Source organism: Trachypithecus francoisi, unplaced genomic scaffold (assembly GCF_009764315.1).
Source record: "Trachypithecus francoisi isolate TF-2019V2 unplaced genomic scaffold, Tfra_2.0 Contig00483, whole genome shotgun sequence".
NCBI lineage: Eukaryota > Metazoa > Chordata > Mammalia > Primates > Cercopithecidae > Trachypithecus > Trachypithecus francoisi.
The window spans coordinates 65,386-75,200 of NW_022680670.1; the positions used below are offsets into that span (position 1 = coordinate 65,386).

The 9,815-nt window shown below is 43.7% G+C and overlaps 1 long non-coding RNA gene across 1 annotated transcript; it reads left to right on the forward strand.

Annotated features, from left to right (window-relative positions):
• Positions 1-976: 976 nt before the first annotated feature.
• Positions 977-2,815, forward strand: LOC117084410. The gene is made up of 3 exons (XR_004437442.1): positions 977-1,167; positions 1,366-1,681; positions 2,336-2,815. It is a non-coding gene; the product is annotated as an uncharacterized LOC117084410 (long non-coding RNA).
• The last annotated feature ends 7,000 nt before the right edge of the window (positions 2,816-9,815 follow it).

A 9,815-nucleotide genomic window follows, 5' to 3' on the forward strand; every position in this document is an offset into this window, starting at 1 on the left:
ACATGTACAGCTGTGTAACAAACCTGCACGTTCTGCACATGTATCCCAGAACTTAAAGTTTTTAAAAGTGGACATAGGATATGAACAAAAACATTTTTCAAAAGAAGACATACAAGTGGCAAACAAGCATGTGAAAAAATGGTCAACATCACTAAATATCTGGGAAACACAAATTGAAACCACAATTAGATATCATTGTACACCAGGGAGAAAGGCTGTTACTAAATGTCAAAAGACAGCAGAGTGCAGTGGTTCATGTGTATAATCACAGCACTTTGAGAGGCCAAAATGGGAAGATTGCTTGTGGCCAGGAGTTCAAGACTAGCCTGGACAAAATAGTGAAACCCTGTCTCTACAAAAAATAAAAATGTCTTGCCATGGGCCTGTAGTCCCAGCTACTCGGGAGGCTGAGGCAGGTGGATCATTTGAGCCCAAGAGTTTGAGGCTACAGTTGGGTATGATCGTGCCACTGCCTTTCAGCCTGGGTACGGTGTATGAGACCTTGTCTCAAAAGAAAGTCAAAAAACAACAGACATTGGAGAAGATGTGGGGAAAAGAAAAAAATTATGCACTGTTGGTGGAAGTGTATGTTAGTACAACCTCTATAGAAAACAGTATGATGTTTTCTCAGCAACTACCCTGTGATCCAGCAATTCCACTACTGGATAGGTACCCCCTAAAAATAAATCATTATATGAAAATGACACCTGCACTTGTATGTTTCTTGCAGCACTTTTCACAATAGCAAAGTCATGGTATCGATGGACAGATGGACAGTTGGATGAAGCAAGGTGGTGTGTGTGTCTGAATTCTCCTCCATATATATATATATACACACATACACACACACACACACACAATTGGATATATATATATCCAATACTACTCCATATGTATATATATACACACACCATGGAATACCACTCAGCCACAAAAATGAATGAAATTATGTTGTTGTTTTTTTTGTTTTTTTTGCAGCAACCTGTATGGAACTGGAGGCCATTATCCTTATTGAAATGACTCAAACTGAAAATCAAAAACTGCATGCTCTCACTTGTAAGTGGGAGCTAAACAATGGATACTCACGGACATGCAGAGTGGAATGATAGACAGCGGAGGCTCAAAGAACGGGAGAGTGGGATGGAGGTGAATGTGAAATAGCACCTAGTGAGTATAATGTACATTATCTGGTAATGGGTACCCTAGAAGCCCAGATTTCACCTCTATGCAATATGTCCACAAAACACAACTACGTCTGTATCCTGAAATCCATAAAAAAAATAAATCCCCCAGGTTAGACACATACAGTTAGGCATTTTATTCTATGTAAATTCTACCTCATTCAAGGCAATTTTTAAAAATCAGGTGAGTTTTCCAAGCAGTGCACAGAGGACCAGTGCTGGCAGCATGGCTCCCTGCGGGGAGGAGCAAGAGACACCTGTGGGCTCCCACATTCATCCAGCGGCTGCTGCTCCCTCTTCTGACACCCCCACCGCCTGCCAGGGGTCTCCCGCACTTTCCACCCGGCCCCACCCACAGTTACCATGAGACTCCCTTCCCTGTTCACACCCCGCTCAGGATGAACTACTTCTTTGATGTGGAGATGGGGCAAACCACATGCGCCAAGTTCCAGCCCAACTTGGACAACTGTTCCTTCCATGAGCAGCCAGAACTTCAGGAGGTACATGCCTGATGTGGGTCAGGGAACAGTTGTGCACTGCAGAGTTGTGTGTGTGTGTGTGTGTGTGTGCTTCTTCACATGTTTTGAAGCGTATGTATGTAAGCACATCGGTATGCCTAGAGCAGGGCATGCAGGCATGGGTACATGTATATGGAAAGATGCATGTGTGTTTGTGCACACACAGACAGATGTGTGTTGGGAAGGACATGGATGTGTGTGCATATGAACTTATATGTCTGTGCATGTACATGTGAGTAGGTGTGCAGGTGTGGTTTTGCACATGGAAAGGTGCATGTGTATACACGCATATGCAAGTGTGTGTGGGAGGTGCATGAGAGTGTGTGTGTGCATGTGGTTGTGTGGGGAAGTATGGACATTGGTGCATAGATCCATGTAAGTGAGGATTGGGGTGAGTTCATGTAGATGCCTATGTGTGTGCGTGTAGGTGGGGTGCTATGGAAGGGGTAATGAATTTGATTTGCTAAGTGGGCTTTAGCTTGGGAATGGGGGTGCTGGGAGCTCCAACCTGTGTGCTTTGGGTTGTTGCCTGCTGGACCATAGGAAGCAGCTACAGGGCTGGGTGCTGGGCAGGGAGATGGGGCTCTGCCGTGCAAAAGAAAACCTGATGCCTTCTCTACCTGTCTCCTGGTGCAGGCCCGCAGAGGAGACCTCCCCGAGGATAGGAGCCACCAATTCAAGGGTGGTCCCCTTCTCCCAGCCTCAGGCACCTGCCCACAGCTACAGTCACGCTGAGCAGATTAGAGTGACGTAGAGGTCTGTTAGCTGCAAAGCCCTGGACCTGCCCCGCTGACCCAACACCAGCCTCTCCAAGGACCTGCTGGGTCTTGTGACGTCTCCAATCAGGGAAGAGCTACACTGCCCTTGTCAACCCCTCCCATGACCCAGCTCTTTGAGGGGGAGTTGCCCTGCCCTGGCTTCTTCCCTCTGACCCCTCTTAGTGCATGCCTGGGCACAAGAGGTTGAAGGAGCTGGGGGCAGTGAGCCACCTCCCCCTGTCCTGCATCCGTGGGACTCCTGAGACCCTGTACAGGCTGCTCCTCACAGGGCTGTGCTGGGGCAGGAACCCTGCAGGCTGGAAATGGAGGCAATGCCACCTGGTGACCTGGAGGCTTCCATCCCCACCTAGGAGGGGAAATGGAGTCATCACTGCACAGTTTGGTTCAGTGCTCTGGGACTCAGCCGGAGCAGGTAGGGGCACAGTGTCTCACCTCCATCCATCCTTGCCCCCACTCTGATGTCTCATGTCTGGGTGTCTCCCACTTTAAATGCAACCCACCCTGATTGTCCCTCTCTCTTTCCTTTCACAGAAACAGTTTTGCTCTTTCCAAATCTATGATGTTCCTTTGGAGGACAGAATGTCCTTGGTGCAATCCACATGTCAGAATGTCTAGGGGTTTGTACCAGGTCAGCTGCACCAACCACCTCCTACTCCCACGCCACTGTACTGCTCTCACCCTTGAATTGGTGGTTCCTGCCCTGGGGGAGGTCTCCTCTGCGGGCCTGCACCAGGAGACAGGCAGAGAGGAGAGCTTTCATCTCTGCTTGGATTTGATTTACAGAGATCTTTGGGATCTGGGAAGCGAAGCATCACTCATGAGGCCATGACTTGAGTCTGGTACTCATCCTCTTTGGGGTGGGCAGATGTAGTCACTCAGGCTTCTGTTGGGAGAGAGGGGTTGCATGCAGAGTAGGAGGTGCTCAGAGTGGTGATTAGGGGTGAAGACATCCCTGCAGGGAGTTGCTCATGATTTTCTACCTGAACGGAAGATCTCCTTTGACACAAGCGACCACCATCAAGACACACAATGAAGAGATGATTTTGTGTAAACTAAGCCACTTCTCAGACACAATTCTCTCTCTCCCTTGAGAAAGCTGGGAGTAAAGTGTGGGCTATATACTGGGCTTCCCCTACCTTCTCCCTGTGTGTCTTCTATTTGGGAGGGAAGAAGTGGATAGGGATGCTGAGGGTGAGCAGGTATATCTTCAGAGCCAAATGAATCGTCTGAACTGTGTTCTGAAGCCACTAGGTCTTTGTAGGAGAGTAAGACAGGGTTTCACCACACCGATCTGTGCCTACAAATATCAAAAATTACAAAATTCCATATCACTCAATTCCCATTTTGGAAATTTTATGCCTTTTCTTAAGACTTTCTTTACCAAAAATAATGTCACAAATCAGTGGTAAAAGACTGAAAATGAAGAGGTTAGAAACCCCTCATCCAGCAAAGAGAAATCGCTCTGGAAGGAGGGGTGAGTGCATCGGAGGCCTGGGAAGCACGAGACAGCACAGTCTTCCCTTGGGCTGGTGGACACTTGCCATAACAAGGACAGGAGGACCAAGGTGCTGCAGGGCCTGAGGAGCATACATTATAGGGGCTCTCTGTGAAAAAAAAAATAGCACAATGTTAGCAATACAAAATTAAGCACAAAAATTAATGTTTATATAGGAAAAGAAATTAAATCATGGAAATTATATGTACAAAAATGCTGAAAAATACTGCAAACATCACAAAATCTGGAAAAATAACACAGATCCTCTTGCAATCAGTCACCAACACCGATTCTGTAGTCAACAGACTCAGGTCTATTGGCTTGTTGCAATAAGGGAATAAATTCATACCAAGAAAGCTGGGATGACTCAGAAAAGAAAAGAGGTTGTTATAGGACCGGGGGAAGAATTTTGAGGTGATATTGATGGACTCAGAGCATGGCAGGTCTCTGTGTAAAGCAGCCAGTGTCAAGCCTGGCCTGCAAAATGGACTTAGGTCCTATATCCTTAGAACCCATAAAGTCCAGCCAGATGTGGACTGTTCTGTCCATAAACCCCTTCTCTGTAGCTCTGTGCTTCTGTATAAAGGTGGATATAGATCCTCCAGGTAGCGGAATGTTCTTCTTACTGATAAGCAATGTTTCTGACAGCCCCTGACTCTAGAGAATGAGGTCTTCCATTGAGTCAGAAAGCAGTCTTGTGTTGACCTCCTATCTCATCCTGTGACTTAGAATGCCTTAACCATCTTGGAATGCAGCACAGCAGGTCTCAGCCTCATTTTACCCACCCCCTACTCAAGATGGAGCTGCTCTGCTTCAAACACCTCTGACATGAGCATGTAGATGGGACAGTGGGGGACAAATATGATGAATTTGATTTGCTAAGAGGGATTTAACTTGGCAGTGGGGGTACTGGGAGCTCCACCATGCATCTTTTGGTGTATAGCCTGCTGGACTGGAGGAAGCAGCTGCAGGGCTGGGTGCTGGGCCAGGAGAAGGGGCTGTGTCTAATCCCAGCCTCAGACACCTGCCCAGAGTCAGAAAGTGGTCATCAGCCAAGAAGAGGCTGTTTGACATTTCAAAGCTGCTGCTTGAGAGAAACATTCTGTCATGCTCATGATGCCATTGGCTTTGTTAACATCAGTCCATCCATCCACTCTGCAGATGAAAAGGCAGATTTGCTCTTCTTAATCCACATGATTTTTACTTACTCACATGATATTTTTATTAGTTAGCTACTGACAAAACTTATAATTTTGTTCAATGTTTTTATACTCAGCTAATGCATCACTATTTGCCTCATTATAAGACATTTAATTTATAATAGGATTTTGTCAAAGTATAGCAGAAGAATAAACCAGTTTTTCCACTAAAAGGTTTGATCACTCGTAAAATTGATGGTGCATAACATCTTGATTCAAAATTTATAATTGTTCATATCATGCACATTTTTCTGATGGTTGTCTACTTTGGAAAAGCCTCTTTCATTTTCCTTTCATATGCAAGCTCTAAGATTTTAATAACTCTAAATTTTATTGACTTAAAATTGAGGACCTTAACAAATTTTTCTATTGACAATGCATGCAAAGGCAGCATTTTTAAACTGTCACTTTTGTACTAAGCTTCAGAATTGCCTAAAAATGTCCTTATGTGCTATACCTATTAGCTCATTGAATGTGCAGGAGGAGTTTGTCCTGAAGCAAGTACTTCTTCGAGCTGGTCGCAATTTTATGTCTTTGTTATGTGGAGCTCCCAGGCTTGGTCAGGATAAGAAGTGGGAGGTCAGCCCCATCTATCAGTTCTGTGCCACTTCTCACACATATATCCTTATTATGGGTAGTTTTACCACACAGATCTGTGCCCTACAAATGTCAAAAATTGAGAAATTCTATCTCATTCAATTCCCATCAAAAATAAAAACAACTGCGTGATGCACTAATTATTTTACATGCCATATTACTGACTACATTTCTGATAGAGTAAAACTTCCTTTTTTGACTAGGGTCAAAAAGAACCAGAACACGCACTTAAAATTTTCCATATTTCTGCTGGGAATCATTATCCACAGATGGGCTTCTGGCTCCATACATTACAAACCTTTTTCCTCTCTGCTAATCACAGGTTTCCAATGTGAGGTGCTGGGGACATTTTCTGACCAAGGTACTACCTCTCCTGCTGCTTTAGGTAAAAACTGAAGTAGTGGTAGGGCCTTGTCTGGGGCCACTCATACACCAGGACAGTTTGAGGCAACATGACTATGCACAGGAGTGACTGAGAACCACGGGTTGTGTTTCCTTCACCCCAGGTTAAATGCATCAACTCAACTCACTTCCTCTTAGCCAGATACCAAAATGCCTGTCTTCACCCTAAACATCCAGGGGTGGTGAATGGGAAGAAGAAGGCCAGAGTAGAAAAAGCCTTAACTGTCTACAATGAAAATACCACATACTTTTTATTGTACAAAACATCCAGCCAAGTAGACCTGTTGCTCAGCCCACTTGGAGCCTTTTGTGGGGGTTTTGAAAAGCCCTGTACTTAATGTCATTAGCATCATTGAAGACCTTCTGGAATTTTATGAGAAGACACTAATATTTTTGTAAGAGTGGATGGGCCAAGAGGAAATGGGAAGGAGGCAAATCCACCAGCCACAAAAGTAGGAGGAGATGTGGAGAAGAAGCAAGGGAAGGAGAAACTATGCAGAAGAAACCTGGCAAGAGGCTTTCCGCTGCATGTAAACAAAGGCCCCAATTAAAAATGCTTGCTTGAATGCAAAGGAACACTCTACCTTTCATAACAAGAAGCCCCTGGGTGAGACAAGCTTTGGGAACAGAATTCCCAGCATCTAGCTCTGCTTCCCTGGGATTCTCTCATCCTTACCTTTCTGTTCATGATGCTTCAGCCTCAAGCTGGTAGCAAGGTGGTTGCCACAGCTCCAGACATCACATCATCAACACCAACATCCAGAGGCAGAAAGATCCCAGGGAAAAGCCTCTGTTCTACCTGTTCTTCCTGAATGTGAGTAAGCTCCTCCTATGCACTCCTTAGCTCACTCCTCCTGCCTCATTGGCCAGGTCTGGATCACAGGGCCACCCCCTACCAATCACTGTTAAGAATCTATTAATACATCATTATTAGTGTCACCAACACTCAGTGAAACCTGTGGATGACCATGGCAATGTCCTGGTAATAGCACAAACTTTAACAAGATCAAAATGATGTCATCACTAGAGACTGCTCAAATAAATTATAGAGCACACACATGATGGAAGAGCTGTTAAGAATTAGCAACAAGATGGGCACAGTGGCTCACGCCTATAATCCCCGCACTTTGGGAGGCCGAGGCAGGTGGATCACGAGGTCAGGAGATCGAGACCATCCTGGATAACACGGTGAAACCCCATCTCTACTAAAAAATACAAAAAAAAAAAAAAAATTAGCCAGGCGTGGCAGCGTATTCCTGTAGTCCCAGCTACTCCAAAGGCTGAAGTAGAAGAATGGCATGAATCCAGGAGACAGAGCCTGCAGTGAGCCGAGATGGCGTCACTGCACTCCAGCCTGGGCAACAGAGCGAGACTCCGTCTCAAAAACAAACAAACAAACAAAAGAATTAGAAAGTAATATATGTGTTAAGCTTGAAATAATTTTAATATATCTTGAATATACTATTTTATTGAAAGTCAGGTATACATGGCATATTAATATAAAGCTTGTTGTAAAAGCAAAAGTAAACACGCATGTGTATGAATGGCTATATAGACATTCAGACACATATTTAATACACATAAACATCTGAAATACAGGAAAGGAGACAGGCAAGCAGTCGTCTGTATCATTAACATTGGATATCACGGAAGAGAGTTGGTAGTGTGGGTAGGGAGACGGATAATTTGGCTTTTGCTTTTTAATATTTAGAATCTTTCTTTTCCTTTGAATATGACAAAAATGCATGTGTGTTCTTTCTACCTATTTTTTAGTCAGCTAGGAGTCTTTGGGTGATGAGATTATAGGTTATTTCCCCTTGGATCCTCCCTATGTCTCTATTTTTTATTTTTTTATTTTTATTTTTATTTTACTTTTTTATTTTTTTATTTTTATTTTTTATTATACTTTAAGTTCTAGGGTACATGTGTATAACGTGCAGGTTTGTTACATATGTATACTTGTGCCATGTTGGTGTGCTGCACCCATCAACTCGTCAGCACCCATCAATTCGTCATTAATATCAGGTATAACTCCCAATGCAATCCCTCTCCCTTCCCCCCTCCCCATGATAGGCCCCGATGTGTGATGCTCCCCTTCCCGAGTCCAAGTGATGTCATTGTTCAATTCCCACCTATGAGTGAGAACATGCGGTGTTTGGTTTTCTGTTCTTGTGATAGTTTGCTAAGAATGATGGTTACCAGCTGCCATGTCCCTACAAAGGACGCAAACTCATCCTTTTTTATGGCTGCATAATATTCCATGGTGTATGTGGCCACATTTCTTTTATTATTATTATTTATTTATTTTTTATTATGCTTTAAGATCTAGGGTACATGTGCATAACGTGCAGGTTTGTTACATATGTATACTTGTGCCATGTTGGTGTGCTGCACCCATCAACTCGTCAGCACCCGTCAATTCATCATTTATATCAGGTATAACTCCCAATGCAATCCCTCCCTCCTCCCCCTCCCATGATAGGCCCCGGTGTGTGATGTTCCCCTTCCCGAGTCCAAGTGATCTCATTGTTCAGTTCCCACCTATGAGTGAGAACATGTGATGTTTGGTTTTCTCTTCTTGTGATAGTTTGCTAAGAATGATGGTTTCCAGCTGCATCCATGTCCCTACAAAGGACGCAAACTCATCCTTTTTGATGGCTGCATAGTATTCCATGGTGTATATGTGCCACATTTTATTAATCCAGTCTGTCACAGATGGACATTTGGGTTGATTCCAAGTCTGCTATTGTGAATAGTGCCGCAATAAACATACATGTGCATGTGTCTTTATAGCAGCATGATTTATAATTCTTTGGGTATATACCCAGTAGTGGAATGGCTGGGTCATATGGTACATCTAGATCTAGATCCTTGAGGAATCGCCATACTGTTTTCCATAATGGTTGAACTAGTTTACAATCCCACCAACAGTGTAAAAGTGTTCCTATTTCTCCACATCCTCTCCAACACCTGTTGTTTCCTGATTTTTTAATGATTGCCATTCTAACTGGTGTGAGATGGTATCTCATTGTGGTTTTGATTTGCATTTCTCTGATGGCGAGTGATGATGAGCATTTTTTCATGTGTCTGTTGGCTGTATGAATGTCTTCTTTTGAGAAATGTCTGTTCATATCCTTTGCCCACTTTTTGATGGGGTTGTTTGTTTTTTTCTTGTAAATTTGTTTGAGTTCTTTGTAGATTCTGAATATTAGCCCTTTGTCAGATGAGTAGATTGCAAAAATTTTCTCCCATTCTGTAGGTTGCCTGTTCACTCTGATGGTAGTTTCTTTTGCTGTGCAGAAGCTCTTTAGTTTAATGAGATCCCATTTGTCAATTTTGGCTTTTGCTGCCGTTGCTTTTGGTGTTTTAGACATGAAGTCCTTGCCCGTGCCTATGTCCTGAATGGTACTACCTAGGTTTTCTTCTAGGGTTTTTATGGTATTAGGTCTAACATTTAAGTCTCTAATCCATCTTGAATTAATTTTCGTATAAGGAGTAAGGAAAGGATCCAGTTTCAGCTTTCTACTAATGGCTAGCCAATTTTCCCAGCACCATTTATGAAATAGGGAATCCTTTCCCCATTTCTTGTTGTTTCTCAGGTTTGCCAAAGATCAGATGGCTGTAGATGTGTGGTATTATTTCTG